Here is a 24,639-nt window from a genome sequence, read left to right on the forward strand (position 1 = left end):
TGGTGGCACTCTAGTACTAGCCCTGAGGTAGCACGTTGTCTGTTCAAGGCTAGTAGGTCTTGTCTGCTGTCAGTGCAGATTGTTATGTTTTTGCCAGAAATTCCTTTCCTGGTTATTTCTTGTGTGGCGATTGAGATACCAGCCAGTTATGTTTGGACCACGCTGGTATTTTCTCCCATTCCCCACTTAATCCTTAGGCCTAGTGATCTGGAGTACTCTTCACATCCTGAGCCTTCTTTGGTTTTTGAGCCGTCTGTATATATGTGTATTGCATTTGTAGCATCTGACTGTGTATTCTGTTTTATTTGTATTTTGTAGGGTTTATTAAACACAAACCTGGGTTCAATTGCATCACTGGTTGCCTGCAGCAGAGGTTGTGCAGCAAGCGCTTTTCGCCATAGGCTCAGCCTCAATTGACCCATTCCTACTTTGAGGTTTACACCAGCCGTGCGCAATCGTAACATGGCCTTTAACGCAACCTCAACACAGGTCCAGAGGGGTCAGATCCGTAATTAATTCCATTGCCGCGGTTGGTATTGTTCTCATGGCTCCTGTGATGTTTAAACAAGCCATTCGCTGTATTTGATATAATTTTTGGATGTCCGTTGCTTGTTGAACTTTCGGTCCCCATGCAATGGCTCCGTACGTCAACATAGGTATTATTATTGCAGTGTAGATCCAGGTGACCACACGGGGTAAAAGACCCCATGCGCGTCCCACTCTCCTCAGACGTTGCTGATAAACCACATATGCTCTTTTTGCTCTACTCTGTAGGTGAGAAGATAATACCCATATTCATATAATAACTTCTGAACATAGCAACCGCCTTGCATGGATTAATCACATAACAGATTACAGGAATCATGATCGAAGTATCCAGTTACTAATGGTGCTGGTAATTCATCACGTTAAACGGTGATTTTTTTTCTTATTCTATCAGTGAGAATTGTTTATGTATAAATGAATGAAATTGGTTTTGAATTAATCAGCTGGCTTCCCTGTTGGGGTTTTCTGATAATAAAACAATATTTTTACGATTTTATGAAATGCAATATATCAACAATAATACATATGAAGTTTTTCTCATCTTACAATTTTCAGCCAGCATCTAAGTATATCATACGCAACACTCATCGTTAATTTTTTTATCGACTGGACTATGGACCAATGTAAGAAAGACACAGCTCGAAATAGTTTCAACATTTGGCAACCGTGTTCCGGGACATTCCATCACTAGACTGTGTGTCGCCGTAAAGTATTTAACGTTCTGCTAGATAAAAATCCAAGCAAACACTCCTCTCATAAATCATGAAATAGAGAGTAATTCGATAGTTCCCAGATAAACAAATAAGAACCAGATTATTTTTAGAGAACATTAAAATAGGGTGTGAGGGAATATGGAGGACAGTTCCTTCATTTAAATGAACATGTTGAATAAACGCTGATAAATTGAAATAACCCATAAATTGTTTTTTTAATAATAACAGTAATATTTCATTTTCTTTTCAATAAAAAACTCATAATTACAGTTTATTTTGATTTTCACTATACAGTGTTTTACAAAAACCGCGACACATCTTTCACTATACAATAGCTTTCTCAAGCGTAAAATAATAATTTTCATCAAGTATCGGCCAGTTCTATTTCATTATTTTCTTTTCGGCAAAACAAAAGTTCGTACAGAATTAGTCAGATCCAAAACCTAAATTACAAAACTGAATAGACAACACAAGATAATAAATGATAGTTTGAAAAACTAAAAAAACACGCTTTGATAGCAATAAAAACTAAAAAATAATTCGAAACCCATTTAAGATTGTGACTAATAACTTTTCTCAAATCAAGTCTCAAATCAGAATAAATCTATTTACAAAAAAAGCGTGGGATACTTTGAAATATATTTTTATTATGGCTCCAATCTGGCAAATCAATTATAACAATGTATATTTAGCACCCTACAATTTTTACAAGGAAATCATTTTTATGGAAATATATTTATTCTAATTTCAGACTTATTAAAAGTCATTAGTTACATCAAACCATAGGACTTATATTCGATGTTGTACACAATCTTAAATAAGTTTCGCATTATTTTTTATTCTTTACTTTGTGTTGCTTTTGAAGCGTGTTTTTCAGTTTTTTTAACTATTATTTATTTTTCACTTTTCAGTTTGGCGTGCTGTTTCAATCCCATTTGTTTCAATATAAAATATATACGCATGCGCAGATATTGTGGTTGTCTAACTTGCTGTCACATAGAGACTGTGTAAGGAAATTATTTATTCCTGGCGATAATGAGATAAACTTATGGAATTATTGTATTGTCACCGATTCTTGATAATTGTACAAAGTGTCCGAATGGAATCCAAAAAAGTCTATTAGAAATAAACATACAAGTGAGGCTAATAAAAGCGTGTTGAAAAAAAGAGTCAAATATTTGATTTTATGAAATCATCCACTGAATGAAAGCAATGGGACATTAAACATATTTTCAATAATTTCTTAAAGGCACATTTTTATGTTAGCTTGGAGTTTATTGAAAATCATTTTTATCCAATATGAGAGGGGGTTTCAAACTGCCTTTTCACACTTTTTTTCTAGGCGTGTTTTGCTAACACCGTAGCTTTTTCTACCGAGTAACGCGTCTACAAATAAAAAAAAACTAGTGAAAATTGTTCAATTATCATCATGGATATTGTTATTGATTTTCGTCATTCCATTCATAATTTCAAATTGCGCATTATTTTTAGAAAATGGTGCATGAGAATCATTTCGATTTCTGGTATTATAACTATGGTATTTGTTCTGAATGATTTCTTTAAATTTTTATTTCATCGAAAATTTTGAATTCGCTCTGCCTTCATTCTGAACAGGGGCACTAAGAAGCCGAATTGGAACCCTGCTATCTTTAACGAAAGCAATACTGTGCAAGAATTGGGTACAGAAGGTTCCCTTTACCAAACGCTATTTTTGAGCTCGTCATAAAACTCAAACCACGTTCATCAACAAGGAATAACTGTCCCAACGGCATAAGTCCGTAACGACCAAGTTTCGACAATGATATCCTATTGAGTCCAAGGCATTATTGAAATATAATGAATTCATTGAGAATTTTTTTACTAAATGAGAAAAGTATTTTTTCCCTACAACACTTCTCTACTTAGTCCACTTATCACAAGGCTTTCGTATTTTATTAGAAAAAATTCAGAGTAGATGGTTCCCAGATTATAATTTTTTCTAGGATCATATATCCATATGGTCGCGAATGTAACAGTTTTGTGTAAACACTACTGGCTCCAACTTCTGCCAACAGATGATATTACATACCGTTCATTTCTACACTTCTTTTGAATTCCTTAACTATTATAATGCTATTTATGATGATCATTTCAAATTTTAACATAATAGTTGGACTTGCGACTAGTCCAACTGAAGAAACTACTATTGTAGTTAAACGCGTATTGAAACAAAGTCTATATTAGGGAAATTTGTGTTTTTTTTTCTCAGGTGTCAACGTTGCAGAATCATCCTAACTTCAACTAGATGAATTTTATCAAGAGCAATAGCTGATCGACCTTTCGATACAAAACATCATCATGAATACTGTTACTGATTTTCACCAAGTAAAAAGTCAGTGTATTCAAAATTCCCGATTATTATCTAGTTTTGTGAATTCACCTGAGATTTCCTGAAGATTTTAGAGTGTATCACTCGAAAACCTTTTCCGTTTTCCGGTAAAATCGTTCATAATGTTCTATATGCCTAGACTCACTCTTATGCAAAGAAGGATAGGAACTGTGTTATATGACAATACATTATATGAGTGATTGTGAATTGCCACGAGTTTAAATTAGAAAAAAATCGATTCTTTTAAAAAAATATATTTTGGGAGCAAAAATACCATGTTTCATTGATGAATGTTTCATTAAAATTGGAGTCGAAAGGTTTCAGTGATTCAGAAAACGTTTATTCAAATGTAAGGAATCTCCATAAAACAAAATGTGTTTGTTTGATCTCTGTATTGTGGAGAAAACTTGAGAATTACATTTCAATAATTCACTCACCATTAAGGTTATAAAATGATCAAATTAGTATGCGTTCTTTCTTCTTAACAAATTTTTAAAATGAACATTCTGGGATGATGATTGAGCGAAGTACTATGTATCTATTTTTGTTTTGCTGATGAAAATGTATTTTTATTATCTATATAAAAAAAAACAAATCTGAATCTGTCATGTCCCACCCAAGTTGCCGGTTTCTCAGAATAATAATGGTTTTGGTAATCGGTAGCTTTCAGTCATCTTCAACGTGGAATTGCTTTGTGAAACACCAGGAATGGATAAACATTTCTAATACAGGGTTTTGACTAGAATGAGAACCATCTGAAATAATAAACCGAAACCAACTGAAAATATATTTCGAAGAGTCGGCTTGTTAAATAACAAGTGGAATTTCAATAGATTGATGCCGCTGATGATACCTGCCTTGAAGGTTGAAGGTAAAGAAGATGGAAGTGGTTTTAGGTATTATACAGACTCTGAAGAAGTTACTGTTATTGTTTCCGAGCTCATGATTTTAAACAATATGTGAACGGTACCTTTCCAATATTGGCTTTTCATGTAGAGTAAAACAATAATAGACTCTGTCATTCCAGTCAAGATAAATAACTGATCGGTAAAATATTTCAGAACTGAATTGAGGTGTGTTTTTGGGAACATATACTAATTGATATTTAAAACAAATTATGAATAGCATGATGTTTTTTTGTAAAACAAATCCTAGCTACAAATATTAGAATGTAGAATGGAAATGATTATACAGTGCTTTGATGTAATTATAATTACTCTTGCATTGGAATTTCAATCAAAGATCCTAAGACACTGTTAAATGTATGACTTTTATTATCAAAGATCATAATCATATCACTCGTCATTCTGAAAAAAACCGTGTTACCAGTTATCGTGAAAAAGTCAATATATCTCAAAGAACAAGCTTCTTCACTGTATATAAAACAATACAATACCTGAAGCGACGAAAAACAATTCAAAGGCCATTATTCGAAAAAAACGCCAAACATTTGTTTCATGAGGGCACTTTACAAAACATTCTAATTTTTAATACTTCTCACCTCCAATATGTTCTCAACAACAACAATGATTTATACTGTTGTATGTATGAGTCATTATAAAAAATTCACAGTACTTAAATGCTTTCAGACCAATCACGTTGCTAAATTCATACTACAAAATTCTAACGAAACTTGTATCAACTCGAATAAAAATAGGATTCAGATCAAGAGCTAAGTGAGACAGGGTTACCCTTCATCCATGATACTAATCTGTCTATCTCTAGAACCATTGCGACGTCTAGCAGAGTTTTTCGTACAAAGTATAATGGTAAACAAACAGCCAATGAAACTCTCAACAGATGCGGACGATGTCTATGTTTGTTTTAAAGATGAAAATGACCTGAAAAGCTAATTGAAATTATACATATTTATGAGACATTTATTAATACAAAAAAATCATTTTACTACCATCAAGAAATTCAACAAAACATCATAAGGAATATGTACAACTGGGGAATGTTTTGAATGATATCAAGACAAAATCAGATCAGACCTTTTAGGAGATCGGCCCCTAAGTATACCTTGAAGCTGCTGATTGGAGAAGTGTACATCACTTGCAACCTTGATAGTCTGGAGCATCGAAGAAAGGTTGGGGATTTGTCTCTCTTCTATAGATACTTTCACGGGAAGTGTTCAAGTAACTTGGCACATTTGATTCCACCATGAGTGGTACATATCAGAAATACGAGACGGACAGTGGCTGCTCATCGTTTTCAGGTTCAACTCAGTACACCTCGAACTTCACTGTTTAAGAACTCTTTCAATTGGAGAATTGCGTGTATTTGGAATAAACTTCCTGAGAACGTTTTTCCGAATGGATGGGATCTCCTGTGATTCACATCCAATGTGAATGCTGTAGTTAATTCCTTTACTGAAATCTTGGCACTATTCCAGATTATGTAACATATATAATCGTACATGTTTCGCCGGACAGTGGTAAATCATCTATTAGGAAATAACTAGAAATAAAATTGAGTGGCCAGTGTGTAACATTTTTTTTTATTGAATTTGAATGCTAATAATACTTGTTTGTTATTCCCTGTAAAGTTTATTTTCTTAACTCATTTTCGTGCCTTTATATTTTCCAATTCGGTAGGGCCATCTGGAAACGAGTAACTGTCCTTCCAACTCGTTGATAGCAATCGACCGTACCCTCATTAGGTACGTTCTAGGTTTCCTGCTTTTAATCATATGTGACACCTAGGTGTGGGTGATCGCACTCGCAGGAAAATAGTACTGCAGGAATCGTGAATGAATGATATTCATTTCGCGAAGTTTTCTTAGGAGAGTGTTGTAATTCGATGGAACTGTGAGAGGGAGGCGAAAATCATCTATTTTTGGAGGGTGTTTCAAAATGAACGACAGGCAGGTCTAACGGTTGAGGGAGTGCAACAATTTTTATTGTTACCCACGTTGGGGATTCTACTTCTGATATCAAAATAGTGATTGAAGTGCCTCTTTGATTTTGGTCATTGATGTAGTTATTGTTGAGGACTATCACGAACCGTTTAAGGGATTTATTTGACCGGAGCCGTTCAATTTCAATTGCTGCTACTATAAAAAAAAACTACAAAGGTGGAAAAATTCCAGTTACACCTATTGGGACGGATTTCTCAAAGTGTTCACATCACTAGAAGGGAAGTTAAGAATTTTCTCCATTCTTTTTAAACGATCCATTGTGAGTTGGAGGTGTTATTTGGGACAAAAAAAAAATAATAAACCAACGCCCAGGAATTTTGCTGGTCTACTTTTTTTTCCTCTTTGGAAGAAACAAAAAAAACCCTTCTGAGAAGGGTTTTTTTTTTGGTTGGCTTGGGATTTGATCTACACGACTTGATATAACCTTGAGCCATACCTACCAAAAACGGAGTCAGCGTCTTATGCCCCAGCACGCAAGTACCTAGATAAGAGGGTTAAGAATTTTTTTTTGTGATCTAGTGATATACTTATTAAGATCCATTTATCAACTATACCACTAATTATTTCATGGAAAGCGGAAATTACGTATTTATCATTATTTTATTTTTCCTGCGCCTGAGTTTAAGCTTAAGCTTTGGGTTAGAGTGGGGTTTGATTCCATGGTTATTCAATCGACAATTTCCGCTACATATCCAAAATATATTTTTTAATGATTATTTTGTTTAGGACCTGGTGATTAAATAGGCCTTATTGTTATTATTTTTATATCCGTTGTTCACTAGGTGAATATTTTTTTTTGTACTATAAAAATACAATATATTCTGCAGTGTCATCAGCTTTTTTTATAAATATATATATAAGATTCTACCTTTCATGATTTGTCGGGACTTATAACCATCTTTTATTCTGGGCAATCAAATCATGTGGCGCCCTTGAACATCTTCTATGGACCACCCCGTCTTCACTGTGCTAGTGGCATTTGTCCAGAATAATAATAATATACTGACATAGGGGAAGATATTTTTTTTGTTTTTGTCATTTTTTTTGTTATTTATTTGTGAACTTATCTTGAAGCGGGAATTTAGAGCGCTACATTTGGCGCCCAACGTGGGGCTACATTTTTTTTTTCTAAAAAAAAATAAATAAAATAAAAATAAAAAAAAACATTTGATAATTTTTTAGTGTTAAAGTCATTTTGTCAAAATGGCTCGGAAAATGTTGATAAATCGACTGGACAAGGATGAGCTAGAGTACGAACTGAAAATACGCGGTATTGCAACTGGAAATTGTGATGAAATGAGGAATCGTCTTGCTACGGCTCTGAGATTTGAGAAGTCCGGAGCAAGTTTGAAGTATCCGACATACCCGTATACATTTGAAGATGATGCGGAAGCGGTGAAGAAGAAACTGACTGAAGATTTAGAAGCAAGGATCGTCGGACTAACAACCGGGAGAGGAAGCAGCGAAGCAGTCAAGATAGAGACAAAATTTGCTCATGTTTTTGGACGGATAGACCATATGGAGGCTGGGGAACTTGAAGACGATAATGCACTGAGGGCTGAATTACTGGCTGACGCTCTCACAAGGTATGATGAATTTCTCGCCAAACTAGATTCGCTTGAGACAAATTTGAGGTTACCTTCGGTTCAACAAGTTCCACCAGGACTGAGTGTACTGCACGGTACCACGGACAGACAAGCATTTCAAGCTGGGATGCAAAACGCACAAACCTCTTCTCCGCGATCTGTTTCTCCTATATACCACACCCAATCTACTTCGAAGATGGTACCACCACACAAGTGGAGCCTGGAAAAGTTCACAGGAAGTTCAAAGTCAGTTTCCATTTCCGCGTTTTTCGAAAAGGTTGAGGAATTGAGATTGGCCCGAAATGTCCCTAAAGAAGTGTTATTTGAGTCTGGGTTGGATTTGTTTGGGGAGAGAGCCTATCAATTTTATAAAGAATGTCGTCGAAGGGTTACATCATGGGAAGGATTAGTTGAAGAGTTCAGACATGAGTATTTGTCATCAAACCACAATCAGGCATTATTCGAAGAATTGCAGAAGAGGACACAACATCCGTCTGAGTCAATTGGAGTATACTTGGCCATAATGTCCAGCTATTTTAGTCGATTGCGTTGTCCAGTAACGGAAGAAGTGAAGCTTTCAATAATTATGGCAAATTTACATCCATTTTACCAAGATAGATTGAGAGACCCTCTACCAACCTCAATTGATGAACTCAGGTTATTATGTAGGAGCATGGAGGCCAGACGGGATACTATAAATAACTACGTAGAACCTTCAAGTCGAAGAATGAATGTTTTGGAGAAAGATCTTGCATTTGTGAATGTAACAGAGAACATCAGTCGCTTGGATATTGCTTCTACCTCCTCAAATTCTTCTACCAGCCGTCAAATTATTTGTTACCGCTGTAATCAGGTAGGACATAGGGCAATCGGCTGTGCAATGCCAAAGAAATTATATTGCTTCACATGCAAAAAGGAGGGATTCACTACAAAAACCTGCCCAAAGTGTTCAACAACGGGAAACGAGGTGCGACGGTCTTAACTGGTCGAAAAAGACGCGTCGACAACATCTTCTCGACCAATGATAGACTACAGCCGATCCTTGACTTCATATTAGACCATGCTGAGAATGATGAGAGGCCTTACTTGAGAGTTAGTATTCTAGGGGTGACATTATTGGGATTGCTTGACTCTGGTGCTTCAACAACAATTCTTGGGAGCCGCGGGTGGAAGCTTATTAGTGGACTAGGACTGCCACTGGACACCAATAGGAAAGTTGTCTGTAGGGTTGCCAACGGTCAAACTTGCCAGAGTATTGGAGGATGTTCTATACCATTTCAAGTCAGGGACCGTCTGAGGCTAATGAATGTGTTAGTTGTTTTGGAAGTTCCTCACACGCTCATCTTCTTCTTCTGCTTCTCCAATCAAGCAAAGATACTACCCAGTTAATCCGGTCATGCAGAGTCACATCGACAGAGAACTTGAAGAGATGCTCAGGTTAGGAGTTATTGAAAAATCGAGAAGTGCTTGGTCCTCACCTATTTTACTAGTGAAGAAGAAGGATGGCAAATATAGATTTTGTGTGGACTTCAGGAAGTTAAATGCCGTCACCGAAAGGGATAGCTACCCCTTACCATATATCTCGAGTACACTAGACAAACTGCGCGATGCACATTATTTGTCTACCATCGACATCAAGTCTGCGTACTGGCAAGTTCCAGTGGCAGAGCAATCGAGACCCTATACAGCATTCACAGTACCGGGACGAGGTCTTTATCATTTTAAGCGGATGCCATTCGGCCTTCACAATGCTCCTGCCACCTGGCAAAGACTGATCGACGAAGTCCTGGGGTCCGAACTTGAACCTCACGTTTTCGTGTACCTCGACGATATAGTCATTGTTACCCAGACGTTTGAAGACCACTTAAAAATTTTGGAAGAAGTGTTTCTCAGATTACGTAAGGCCAGATTGACTGTTAGTTTTGACAAGTGCCAATTTTGTCGACCAGAACTGCGCTACTTAGGGTAAGTTGTCGACCGAAACGGTTTGCATGTTGATCCAGAAAAAGTACAAGGTATGCTTCAACTGGCTGAACCTAAGACAATAAAGGAGGTGAGAAGAGTTATAGGTACTTTTTCGTGGTACAGGCGATTTGTGAACAACTTTGCAACCCTAATCTCTCCGATGACGGCTCTCTTAAAGAAAGGTCGAAAATTCATCGGACTCCTGAGTGTCAACGTTCTTTTGAGAAGCTCAAGGAATGCCTTGTGGCGGCACCCGTGCTAAACTGTCCTGATTATAACCTTCCCTTTGTCGTTCAATGTGATGCCTCAGCATATGGCCTTGGAGCAGTTTTGGTGCAACCTCACCCAGATATGGATCGCGTCATCAGTTACTTAAGCCGATCTCTGACCAGACAAGAGAGAAATTATTCGACGACCGAACGAGAGTGTTTAGCGGTTCTATGGTCGATCGAAAAGCTAAGACCTTACCTAGAGGGTGTACCATTTACCGTGATTACTGATCACTACTCGTTAGTATGGCTGCAAAATCTGAAAGACCCGACAGGGAGATTAGCTAGATGGGCGGTCAGGTTGCAGCAATACAACTTTAAGATAATACATCGAAAAGGGAAAGATCACGTAGTCCCGGATACTCTCTCCAGATCCGTACCGGTAATAGACGACATAACTGTGGTTACGAGGGATTCCTGGTATAGGGGAATGTTGGATAAAGTCAACAAAGAACCGCTAAAGTATCCACAGTGGAGGAGTTGCGACGGACGACTCTATAAGTATATTCAAAGTTCCCTGTCTAGTTTGGTACCTGAAGTGGAAAAGTGGAAGGAGGTTGTGCCCAAAGAACAACGTGATACGATTCTGAGAGAGGCTCATGATCCCCCAACATCTGGACACATGGGTGTATTGAAGACGTATGGTAGAGTTTCAGAACGGTTTTATTGGCCTAAGCTAAAGAGTGATGTGACAAGGTATGTAAGACGGTGTTCAGTTTGTGCAGCACATAATGGAGATACTGGCGGACCTAGAGGGCTGATAATACCTCAGCCTAGAGCAATTCACCCTTGGGAGGTAATATCTACAGATTTAATGGGACCTTTTCCCAGATCTAGTCGTGGTAATCAATTTATCTTAGTGGTGATGGATATTTTCAGCAAGTTTGCCTTGGTGTTTCCATTGAGAACAGCCACAGCTTCTGCTGTCGCAAAGGAGATAGAAGAAAACGTATTTTTGATTTTTGGTGTTCCTCGTCTCATTCTCTGCGACAATGGTCCACAATACAAGTCGAAGATATTCTCTAATTTGATGGAAGCATATGGAGTGGAGATCCGGTATAATGCCTACTATCACCCCCAAGCTAATCCTACTGAAAGGTACAATCGGACTCTAAAGAAGATGTTAGCAGTTTACGTCTCTGATAATCATCGCAAGTGGGACAACAGTCTATCAAAAGTGGCCTGCGCCACCCGAACCGCAATTCATGAGACAACTGGTAATACGCCGTATTTCATAAACTTTGGGAGAAACATGGTACTTCATGGTAGTGAATTCGATAAGAAGAAACTGAAGGAAAAATTATATCTTGAAGATAATGGCATTCCAGAAGGTACGACTAGGGAAGACGATTTCAAAAACCTATTTGCAGATGTCAGGAAACGCTTAGATAGGGCTGCAGATAAAAATATGAAAAATTATAACTTACGCCGGCGACCAGAACAGCTCTTACCCAACCAATTAGTTTGGAGAAAGAATTTTGTACTCTCGGATGCGTCCAAATATTATACCAGTAAACTTGCTCCAAAATTTGTGGGACCTTTTTTAGTTAGAAAGAAAGTTTCCCCTTGGACGTACGAGTTGGAAGACTCCAACGGAATCTTCAAGGGGGTTTGGAACATTAAGGATTTGAAGCCAGCTAGCGCTAGTGAAAATTTACCTGAGTAAATTTTCTTGAAGTAAGGGGGAATTTGTAACATTTTTTTTTATTGAATTTGAATGCTAATAATACTTGTTTGTTATTCCCTGTAAAGTTTATTTTCTTAACTCATTTTCGTGCCTTTATATTTTCCAATTCGGTAGGGCCATCTGGAAACGAGTAACTGTCCTTCCAACTCGTTGATAGCAATCGACCGTACCCTCATTAGGTACGTTCTAGGTTTCCTGCTTTTAATCATATGTGACACCTAGGTGTGGGTGATCGCACTCGCAGGAAAATAGTACTGCAGGAATCGTGAATGAATGATATTCATTTCGCGAAGTTTTCTTAGGAGAGTGTTGTAATTCGATGGAACTGTGAGAGGGAGGCGAAAATCATCTATTTTTGGAGGGTGTTTCAAAATGAACGACAGGCAGGTCTAACGGTTGAGGGAGTGCAACAATTTTTATTGTTACCCACGTTGGGGATTCTACTTCTGATATCAAAATAGTGATTGAAGTGCCTCTTTGATTTTGGTCATTGATGTAGTTATTGTTGAGGACTATCACGAACCGTTTAAGGGATTTATTTGACCGGAGCCGTTCAATTTCAATTGCTGCTACTATAAAAAAAAAACTACAAAGGTGGAAAAATTCCAGTTACACCTATTGGGACGGATTTCTCAAAGTGTTCACATCACTAGAAGGGAAGTTAAGAATTTTCTCCATTCTTTTTAAACGATCCATTGTGAGTTGGAGGTGTTATTTGGGACAAAAAAAAAATAATAAACCAACGCCCAGGAATTTTGCTGGTCTACTTTTTTTTCCTCTTTGGAAGAAACAAAAAAAACCCTTCTGAGAAGGGTTTTTTTTTTGGTTGGCTTGGGATTTGATCTACACGACTTGATATAACCTTGAGCCATACCTACCAAAAACGGAGTCAGCGTCTTATGCCCCAGCACGCAAGTACCTAGATAAGAGGGTTAAGAATTTTTTTTTGTGATCTAGTGATATACTTATTAAGATCCATTTATCAACTATACCACTAATTATTTCATGGAAAGCGGAAATTACGTATTTATCATTATTTTATTTTTCCTGCGCCTGAGTTTAAGCTTAAGCTTTGGGTTAGAGTGGGGTTTGATTCCATGGTTATTCAATCGACAATTTCCGCTACATATCCAAAATATATTTTTTAATGATTATTTTGTTTAGGACCTGGTGATTAAATAGGCCTTATTGTTATTATTTTTATATCCGTTGTTCACTAGGTGAATATTTTTTTTTGTACTATAAAAATACAATATATTCTGCAGTGTCATCAGCTTTTTTTATAAATATATATATAAGATTCTACCTTTCATGATTTGTCGGGACTTATAACCATCTTTTATTCTGGGCAATCAAATCATGTGGCGCCCTTGAACATCTTCTATGGACCACCCCGTCTTCACTGTGCTAGTGGCATTTGTCCAGAATAATAATAATATACTGACATAGGGGAAGATATTTTTTTTGTTTTTGTCATTTTTTTTGTTATTTATTTGTGAACTTATCTTGAAGCGGGAATTTAGAGCGCTACAAGTGCCAATGACAATAGAGGTTCTCTTCCAGTCAAATTTCCAGGTAATGTCCACCGCTTGAAGGAGGGTTTTGAATTTTTCAATTTAACTCCAGCCGATTTACAATCTGCTTGTCGAGGTCATTCATTTTAAATTTTCAGGAATATCTTTGGATCAGTTTCTATAGTGTCTACTTCAGTGGCTAGTCGTGAAGCTTGATAAGCAAAATCGTATCCGTTTATGAAATCCGTGTTAGAATAAAAACAGCATATTTTTGTTATGTAGGCCAATGGCCAGTCAGCTGACGCCTTGTTATCGAATACTATCTTCACTTTGGTTCAGTTTACAGATTGAGTATCTTTATAATTTCACATTGTGATTATCGAAACAACAGCCAGTTGACTGAAAATATAATTACAATTACTTTCGTTCAAGTTAATTGAATGAAAGTGGTAAGAGAAAACAGATGAAACGTGCATATACTTTATTGTTGAAATAATCACATTAGATATTTCTAGTAGGTACGTCTGTGTTATTTGAATGTTATGTCTGCATAATGTTAAAAGAGGATAACTATTAATTTGTATATGCAAACTGGGGCCCAACGTGCTTAATGTTGTAACATGTAATAGAGGAAACCACTATGTACACAAATATAAAAGTACAGTTCACAAAAAAAGAACCAACTGCTGTACCTATTCGTTTTGAGATGGTTTGTGGACCAATCAGGGTGGAAGTTTTTATTATTTTCCATATGTTGACGAAAAATTGTGTCATGATGCCGCGCTGAAAAAAATATTCCAATAATATAGAATTCAAATGAAATTGAAATGAAACAACGAATCGTGATATGCCATAAGAACAGATATATTCAGATTTCTATAAAATATTCATGTCACTGTTAGCAGCAATTTCTCTCTTAAACAAAAACAATCGATGGTAATAATTCCGTATCAATTCAAAAAACTGCTTTCTTTCTGTAACAGTCATTTTTTATTGTATATGTATGAATAATTTTTATTTCACTGTTTGAAACTAGCATCGGCGCATATTCTAACCATCATACATTTTTTTAATAAGTAGGTGGCTGTCACCTTTAGGTTGTTGAAATCTATTCTGACATACACTTACACGTCAGAGAAAATAATGCAATGTTTCTAATTATTCATCGCCTTTATCCTTAACATTTATGGTATAAATAGCCGGCTTAGATGAATAATTAAAAAGATTTACCCCTATCCTTCACCTATTTTACCGATTCATTTGATATATTGATGACGTCTAATGAATTTATGGGTTTCAGAGTCAAAAAAATCTATTTTAGAATAGACATATACTTTATTGTCCAAGAAAATACAATCTTATTGACAAAGCTTGTTGAAAAATCTGGTATGAATAGCACTTCAAAGAATAAAAGAAAAGAAACAATTCAAAAACACAAATACACAAAAACACAATATGAGCAAAACTAAATTCACATATCTAATAGATAAAATATATCAATAAAAAATAAAATTCTACAAATTGTAAACAAAATAGTTTGTATAGTCCCTTTCAAAAGATGTAAATAACAAATATATACAATTTGAACATAAGTTCACGTGCCATGGCAATAAAATAATATATATCCCAGAGTATAAAATATAATTTAATGTATAGGTGTCAATATAAACAACAAAAAAACACCTATATTAAATCACAGCAAAGTTCCATTGTAATATTCATCAAGATTGTAGCACGCTTCAGTTGCAAGGGCATCTTTAACAAGATATCTGAACTTTTTATGGCTTTTTTCCTTCCTAATTTCGTAAGGTATGTGATTATACAGCTTTTTACTTTCATAAATTAAAGAATACTTTGTCTGGCTTGTTTTTGGAACAGAAAGATGTATTTTATTTTCAGTTACTTGCCGGGTTATGTAATTCGTAGGTTCCGGAGTTCCAACCATGTTATGTTTTTTGTAAATCAGGCAAACAGTTTCAAGTATGAAAATACAAGTAACAGTGAGAATTTTTTACCTCAAAAATAATGGTATGCATGACTGACGTACTCCCACCTTGCATAAGTATCTAACCGCTCGCTTTTGCAAAACAAACACTGAATGAAAAAGTTGTTGACTGCAAAATCCCCAGAAGGCAACACCATATCTCAGGTGGGACTCAATCAGGGAATGATATACCAATTTTTCATTCAAAGCTGAAATATGTTGATCAAATTTTAATTTGTTATCCATGAAGATTCCCAGGAATTTGGATTGCTTTTAATTCTCGAGAATTTGTCCATTCAAGTATACATAGTTAATATTACAGCTGAAGGTGAGTAGGTTTGTTTCTTTAATATTAAAGCACAAGTAGTTCGCGTCACACCATTTTTTCACAACTTCTAAATCACTAGAGATAGTTTCTTTCATATTAGAATTATTTTTTCCATGCCAAAGGAGCGTGGTGTCATTCGCAAAGATGATAAAACTTCCTTGAATTAAGAGAGTCACCAGGTCATTTACATAAATAAGGAAAAGAATCGGGCCTAGTACTGATCCTTGTGGTACGCCCCATGAGATATCCTTCGTGTGTAATAGTTTTTCGTTTGATCTTACTAACTGTTTTCTATCACTTAAGTAAGACCTGAACCAGTCATTACACACTCCTCTCAAGCCATAGTAGTTCAACTTTTGCAAAAGAAGTTCATGATTTACACAATCAAAAGCTTTGGAAAAATCACAGAATATTGCAGCTACGACCTCACCATTGTTGAGATATGTGTAGACATGTTCAAGAAAGGAAAAAATTGCATCATTTGTGCCTTTTGCCTTCTGAAAGCCAAATTGTATTTTACAAAGAAAAGCTAATACCCTTTTTTTCACCATTTTTTCTATGATTTTCGAGAGTGTTGAGAGCATGGAGATAGATCTGAAGTTATTTGGATCTTCTGCATTACCCCCTTTGAAAATAGGAATTACAAGAGTTATAAAGAATTATTAGAAAAAACGAGGCTCAATTGAAAAATTATTAACAACTTTCAAAAAATATGTTCATTCAGTTAAAAATGCCAATCCAGAGTATACATCTAGTGCAGGCGATGTCGAAATTAGATATAACAATAATTTAGAAATATATACAGTTTGTGATGAACACGAGGTTTATCGTGAATACAGCATTTATTTTAAAAAGAGATAGTATGCAGCACTGCATAACTATTTGAAATATTCATCCTTCAATATTCAATTATTGATTTACAATCAACTAATTAACCATCAAATTTTCAGTTTTCAAATGCGATTTAGAACATTGGTTAAAGTTCAGATAATGTTTCAATTATATTATTCATACAAGTAAAATATGGGAAACATGCAACAATTTCAATATTTGAAGTGAACTTCAGAAGGATATGTGAAAAGAGTTTTTGAAACCTTTGAAATTGTAGAAAGTAACTATAAAGCTGTCTGGAAAAACAATTGCTGAATTGTCGACTTGTCGAAACTTTATATTATTTCATCAGCAACAACAACAAGACATACATATCAAAATGGGATTCTAGAATGTAGTTTTGTTAAAAACTAAATAAATTATGTAAAATAACAATCGTTAAAAAATAATAAAACGTTTCGAAAACTTAACTGAAAACAACGTTGATGAGTACTTACATTTAGGGCGGCTTCCCGAGTTCAAAAGGGTGAAGTAAATAAATTCGACATAAAATATGAATAAATACACAAGTTCACAGGTTAACAAAACGAACTGTCGGTGAATCGTTTCTTTATAATGCGAAAAAAGTTTATGAAATGAATGTGAATTGTAATTGGAAAAAGTCGTCTGTTAATGATCCAGAATTATTGTCTGATTTTTTCTATTAGATTGAAATATGAGGTGTGTAAATTTTCAATATCAGACCTTTTTTCAACACATTTCGTTCCATGCTTTGTTATTTCAATCATTTCATTCAAGAGTCTTTTTTCGATATAATCTGTTTTCCTATAACATTTACTGAATTAAAATCAAAACATTGTAACCAGAACATTGTGAGTAATTCCTTCATACTATTGATTTTAATTCAGTCAGTGTTATAGGACAACACACGATATTAAAAAAAAGACTTTCGAATGAAATGATTGAAATAACAAAGAGATTTGTCACTAATAGATACCTTCACGGGAGATGTTCAAGTGACTTGACACATTTGATTCTTTCAAGAGCGGTATATATAAGAAATACGCGACGGACTGTGACTACTCATCGTTTTGAAGTTCAACTCAGTACACCTCAGTACACTGTTTAAAAACTCATTTGGAGAACTGCGTTAATGTGGAATCAACTTCCTGAGAACGTTTTTCTAAATGAATCTAATCTCCAGCGATTCAAATCCTACGTAAAACACTACTTCCGCACAGGCACCGCTCTTAAAGCGCCTCAAGGATGTTCCTGTAGTTATTGTGTTTTCTCCTTAAAAAAAGCATCGGGTTTACCGAGGTTATAAATGAGCCAACTAGGATTTCTGACCGTGATGGATATGCTAGTCTTCTGAATCTATACCTCAGTCTGGGCTATAAGTTGATTTATTTTACTTTGAACGATAAAGGAAGTTTTAGAAAATTTTGTTAATTAAAAATTGTCTAGATTATTGAAAAATCAACTTCAATGAAAAATTCCAACGGAAATCTGTTCTCTATGGTGTTTAGATAATATCATAATTTTTTTACATTTTTTTCTTCACTTTAAGTACCTTAAAAAATTATTTTCAAATTACGTACTCGCTTAGAGGCCGTGCGCGCAACCTAAAAATGGCCCGCGGACGGCTATTTTCAGCGTAAAATTAAAATTATAAATATAGAGATATCGTTTCGGTAGTCGAAACTATTTTTTAGTAAATTTCCTCCTCTTCAAGGATATTTTTTTCAAAATTCAAAGATATTTATAGTTTACGAACTATAAACAACAAAACCGAACACTGCTTTTTAGGGTCTTTAATTGTTTATAACTTTTAGAATTTTCCATGAATTTACTTTTTTTGCACAATGATCTAGACAATATTCCGGATCGAATGAGCCTAACCACTTAATTTTACTAAAAGTAAACTGATCTAATCTAAACTTATAGCCCAGACTACCTAACAACCAATCACCCTAAGGTTTTCATTGGTACACCGTTGTGTACTTTTTCTCATTTTGGTCTCACAGCGTTCAATTTTTTATTTCAAAATTCTTATTGATTCATCAAAAGAACTAGTGGACATTCTGAAGTAATTAAACATTTTTTTTCGTCTTGCCGAAGTTTACCGGTTGTTGCTTGTATGTTTTTTCATTGTAATTTCAGTTTTTTGCTCAATGAAATTGTTTTTTCTGCTAATCTTTTCAATTTCTTCACAGATTCTTTCAGGGATTTCAAATCAATTTATATCATATTAGACAATGGAAGTTAGAACTGATGAAATGCACCACGAAACATTGTCAACCACATCCAAACAAAATATAAAAATGTCCTTCCTGTTATCGTGCAACCAGAAGTGGATGTACCCAAAACGATCGTACCTTCCTACGTCTTCTCCTTCTCCTCAAAATAAGAAGTAGTAGTGATTCTTCTTCGAAATTGGCACTAAAATCTGACATCTCAAAATATAGATGTTGCGGTTGACCCAACTACATTTTTGTGGTCGATTTGCAGTCATATCAACCGCACTTGCAGTTGAGGCAACTGACATCTATATTTTGTGGTGAGAGTTTAGTGCCAGTTTCAATATGGATTTCGAAGAAGAACCACTACTACTTCCTATTTTGAGAAGGAGAAGATCTAGGAAGGTACGATCGTTTTGAGTACATCCACTTCTGGTTGCGCGACAACAGGAAGGAAATTTTTATATTTTGTTTGACGGAAAAACATTTTTTAGTTACTTCAGAATGTTCATTAGTTCTTTTGATGAATTAATTAGAATTTTGAAATCAAAAATTGAATGGTGTGAGACCAATATGAGAAAAAGTACACGACGGTGTACGCAGTTGGGTACGACTGCAAGTTTGTGGCTAGTGTACGGCGGATGCCTCGATGACATCTCGGCGAAGATCAGCAGCAAGTTGACTGCAGACGCCCGTTTTGACATTTGTGAACGCCCGTGTACGTGTAGTACACTATTTCTTTTACGGGCGGCTTGAGTTTACTGGAACGTGTGGTCGATCCGACCGCAAAATGTGGCTCGTGTATAGGCTCTCTAAGACTTGTTACTATTTATCTCATCATGGAGTGTTGAACGTGGATTACTTAACAACTGAAATAAGAACGGTATTCAATGGGTCATGTGATACTGATCCAGAGTGGTATAACAATAATTTACTATTGTATATATAGGGCCTAAAATTCAAAACGGTACTTTTTCAATTCCAATAAGGTTTACATCCTAATCAACTAATGGATGATTCTAATATTATATAAATTTTCCTTCATCATATCAGCTCATGACCCCCTCAAATGAGTTACAAAATGACATTTCGTCAGAGATCCCACAAATATACGGTCCTTCGTTGTTTCCAAGTATTATTTCCTCAAAAACTATGATCACACAATTATGGTCGAAAAAATTGTCCTGGGATGAAATAGTTTCCGATGACTTCATTAACCATTGTATGAAATTCCGTCAATTAACGTCATTGAACCAATAATTGAAGATTCAAAAAAAATGCATTTAATACAACTTGAAACTAGTCAATATATTTGTGGGGCATAAAAAAAGCTTATATTTCATGCATTTACCTAGGCAGCAAAGGCTTAAATGATAATGATAACAATTCCCTTTATTTCTTACATAAATTGAATACTTCATATTTGTGACCTTGAGCTAATAAAGAGGAGAAAATGACGAAGTTCATTTGGAGACAAGACCTCCACTGAAATGTTCTTCCACTGAAATGGTCTTCACTGAAATGATGAATATGTTCAATTATTGCGTTCCAATGCTGAAATCTGGAACAATCACAAAACTGTTACTTTCAGCTGCGTTACTTGGAGCTCAACAAATAGATTGAATTAAAACTGCACTACTATTGAAATTTATCTTTGGTCAGATTCTAAAGTTACTCTATAGATGAATACTCCTCTGGATGTATTGTAAATTTTTTTGTTACATAGAATTTCAAAGAAACAAAATCTTACCACTTACTGAAGGTATATTAATTGTAAATACAATTTGGTTTAATAATGAACCTAGTTTCTCATATCTTTCAGATGAAATTTGGCCTCAACCCTATTTTATTTACAGAAGGAAGAAATTAAATCAAAATTATTTATACCTAATTGTGTCGAAGAATTATTTGAAATTTTCACAAGATATTCACGCCAATCCAAACTCAAAAAAGTTGTGACATATAACTGCAGGTTTATAAATAATACTTAATGAATATTCAGGTCGATTGAAGGGTATCAGAAATTAGAAATATTTTCAACATCCATATTGAACCATATCAAAATGTTGTTCAGAAATACTAACTTTGAGAAAACAGGATAATTCATATTAAGGTGATGAATTGATTAGTCTCACCCGTTTTTTATTAAGGGTGGTTAATAAACCACCCCTACTCTCAATAGAGAGTAGGAGAGCGTTTACGATAATCATCAATGGATGAAAATATAAAATGATTCGATGGATGAAGCCGTCACTACGTGGTAGGAGATCATCATAGACAATGAGAATTAGAACTCGCTACATTTCTAACCACTTGAAATTAAAAGTGAAAAGTTTTAATTGTCATTTTTATGAAAATATAAAACATTTAATATTGATATCTTCCAAACATAATCTCACAATCATCACAGTCATCAACGTACCCTATTGTTACATCCAGGCCCACAGTTGTTGCCGTTTTCAATAAAACAATAGTTTTGGGTCACTTATGAAAGAAATTCAGCTAATAAAATAAGCAGAGAATATACAAACATGCCAGTATTAATGCCCATGAGTCAACTAAAAAAAAGTAAAAAACTCCATTATTCACGTTCGAAACTGTAGGAATTCACTGAGCAAGACCTTTTTCAATTAAGGATCGTGAACGTGTGGTTGCAAAATTTCCAAATGATATGTGATATAATTATTCGATTCTTAATGAAAATCCGTAACGTTTTCAAGTAACACTTTATTGTAAGATTTTCACTGGATAGTTTACAAAACCCCAACACATGTTTCGCTGTACAATACCTATTGTAAAACACGTGTTGCGGTTTTGTAAACTATCTAGCGTTTTCAGATAGTATAAAAACGTTTGAGGTAGCTATTGTATAGCGAAGCACGTATTGCAGTTTTGTGATACGTTTCAGAATAGCAACATATGTTCTGATGATGGCAGAATATTCGTATGGGCATATTACCTATTATCAATCAAGCGTATGGCTTGTCACTTTTCACCTTGTCATTTTAACAACTTTGGTGGTTTCTAGGAAGCAGAAACAATAAATACAAAACACGATTTGTGAAAACAATGTTTGTAACGGTTCTCTCCTATGAGGAATTCAGTACTTCATTAAATTGAATTGAAGGACTTTATTTGTGCTATCTGCAGATCCTAATGATTTGGAACCCATAACTCCATCACAATTCCTAACCGACCGTATGATAACTTCGGTTCTCGACTATGAGATCATTAATGTCGCACCATCAAGACTTTCATGATATCAATATATTCAAAAATTATAACACTAATTTTCGGACAGATTTACTCGTAGATACGTTACCCAGCTGGCGAAGTATTTCCGTTGAGCAAATTTCATCAGTAGTCTTAACCATAGGCAATTTTTTTCTTATTAAACGACTCTCTAGTTTTATATAAAATATTCACGTCGCAGAAGCGAACATTTCGTATTTATGTTATGTTTAGAACCTGCCCTTCAGAAGAAATATATTCGGTAATTTTTATTTTATATGTATGAATAATTTTTCTCTCAATATTTAACTTATATATTTTTTTAATAAGTAATTGACCAATGCTGTCGCTGTCAGGTTGTTGAAATCAATTTTGACATACAATCCACATTCAACGTCTGAGAAAACAGTACAATTTTTCTAATTACTCATCGCCAGTATACCCAACATTACAATATCGTGTGAATTCTGAAAGTGGAACAATTTCGGAGAAAACGGGAAGAAATAATTTATTTTGTAAATAAATTCCAGTTGGAAAATTCATTTGAAGTGAACCCCATCAAACAAATCAATATTCTCACCTTGTTCTCCTCCAAACGATTAAGAATAATAAACACCATATGTTTGTCTAAGTCTAAATATATATTCTAGATTGGAAATTGAATCGACTAAAGTGGAGTGGGAACTGGTTTTAAAATAAATTGGAAAGAATTTACGGTTTGTTTTGGTGCATGACTAATCGAGTGCATGTTAGTATAAACACCGATTTCCATATAGATTCTGAAAGAGATTTTTATTGATTGAAGGCTTAGAAAACAAAATACTTACCAATTTAAAAAATTTCAAAGATTCTGATGGTAATCTGAAATCAATTCCGTGGAGTATTATTTACAACTTGAATGAAGCTTACAGCAAATTGAATTTTATAATAAAAATTTTATACCTACCTCTGTTAGATATTCATGCTCCCTATAGAACCATTGGTATAACTAAAAATACACTCTTTGACTCACTCTAGTGTGCTCCGAGAGAACCACTAATATTGTTATTCTCGAATTTTTGCAAAAAATAAGTTATTTGCACGTAATTTGGTACCCGGTGGTTTTTTGACGTGGGAAATTGTAATATCGTATAAATGTTCATGTAACGCGCAACGATGCTGCCACGCAACGGCGCGTTGCGTGAAATGCGGTAACAATCATGAGCCCAGATACTGCGAAAAGACGGGGGATAAGCCAGCGAAATGCGGGAACTATTTGGAAGCGCATCCAGCTAGCTATAGGGGATGCATAATGTTTCCCAAACAGTTCGCATGAAACAGGCAACCAGCGAGCCAGAGGTCCAACAACAAACCAAAAGCAAAGAGGACACCACCGAAGGCGCAGACAGGCGAAATCAAGAATAACAATAACAACAACGACCTAGAAAATACACTAGAAAAACTCACGACTGGGGAGATGAAGATCGCGCAAGGTATTAGCTGCACTACTGCAGGAACCCGGAACACGTTAATGGCAGAACGGATTCCGGAAAATCTAACAATCGGATCGTGGAATATCAACAGCGCCAGAAAAAGAAAGAACTAGCTGATGAAGCTGATATCACGGCTAGAGATAGACGTCGTGGCAATCCAGGAGACAAGGCTCAGAAACAATCAGAACTTTCGCATTCCAGGCGATAATATTTACAGGAACGACAGGCCAAGGGGTCAAGTAGCCGCGGAAGCACGACTCTCCTAGTGAAGACAGATCTAGCGCAACTCCAGCTCGGCGAGGCAGTCGAGCAGAGTTGAGGAAAGGCGATATCATCGGTGTACCTGTCCCCGCACTGAAACATACATAGGATATAGCAGAAATGTTACCAGGTCACCACCCTACAGTATCCATATGCGGAGATGGAAATACTAGACGGAGGTACGTCAGACCACAACCCTATCCTATTATTCACAGTAGGAATAGGTGAAAGGGAACCACCAAATAAACCAACAAAAACAATCATCGACTGGAACACATTTCAGCGTACCATCCACGACGCGATAGAAGACATTCCTCGCATCGATACGAAAACCTAGCTAGAGACCGCCACAAAACAGCTGCAACAGGCAATCATCCAATCCATGGAGAAAAGCACTAGGAAGTCCCAGCCACGCGCTTCAAATTACAGGACCACTTCTAATCAAGACTGTTCTACTACCCATCATTCTGTATGCCTCCACTGTCTGGGGCCAGTGCGCAGCGACATACAGACGCAATATTTAGACGTTCATGAACGCATGCTAACGAGCTGCCGTAAACGCTCCAAGATACATGCCTAACAGATTCATCTACCGGGACCTGAACCTTAACATCCACTACGTAGACGCATACATGGGAGAACACGCCGAAAACATATTCGAAAGAATACAAACACACGCCAGTCCAGCGCTGCGTGACCTACATGAAGCGCTCAACAGGGACGC

The 24,639-nt window shown here is 35.7% G+C and overlaps 1 protein-coding gene and 1 long non-coding RNA gene across 2 annotated transcripts in view; both read right to left on the bottom strand.

Moving 5' to 3' along the window:
* Positions 1 to 24,639, bottom strand: part of NetA (Netrin-A) — a 554,869-nt gene that overhangs the window by 460,838 nt on the left and 69,392 nt on the right. The gene's annotated exons all lie outside the window — the stretch shown is intronic.
* Positions 13,593 to 23,551, bottom strand: LOC141480583 (uncharacterized). Its single transcript, XR_012464439.1, has 3 exons — positions 23,129 to 23,551; positions 23,010 to 23,043; positions 13,593 to 14,351 (listed from the first exon to the last, which is right to left on the bottom strand). It is a non-coding gene; the product is annotated as an uncharacterized lncRNA (long non-coding RNA).

The sequence above is a fragment of the Leptinotarsa decemlineata genome, unplaced genomic scaffold (genome assembly GCF_025532065.1).
Source record: "Leptinotarsa decemlineata unplaced genomic scaffold, Ldec_3_MD MMD2_P_RNA_scaffold_11, whole genome shotgun sequence".
Lineage (NCBI taxonomy): Eukaryota > Metazoa > Arthropoda > Insecta > Coleoptera > Chrysomelidae > Leptinotarsa > Leptinotarsa decemlineata.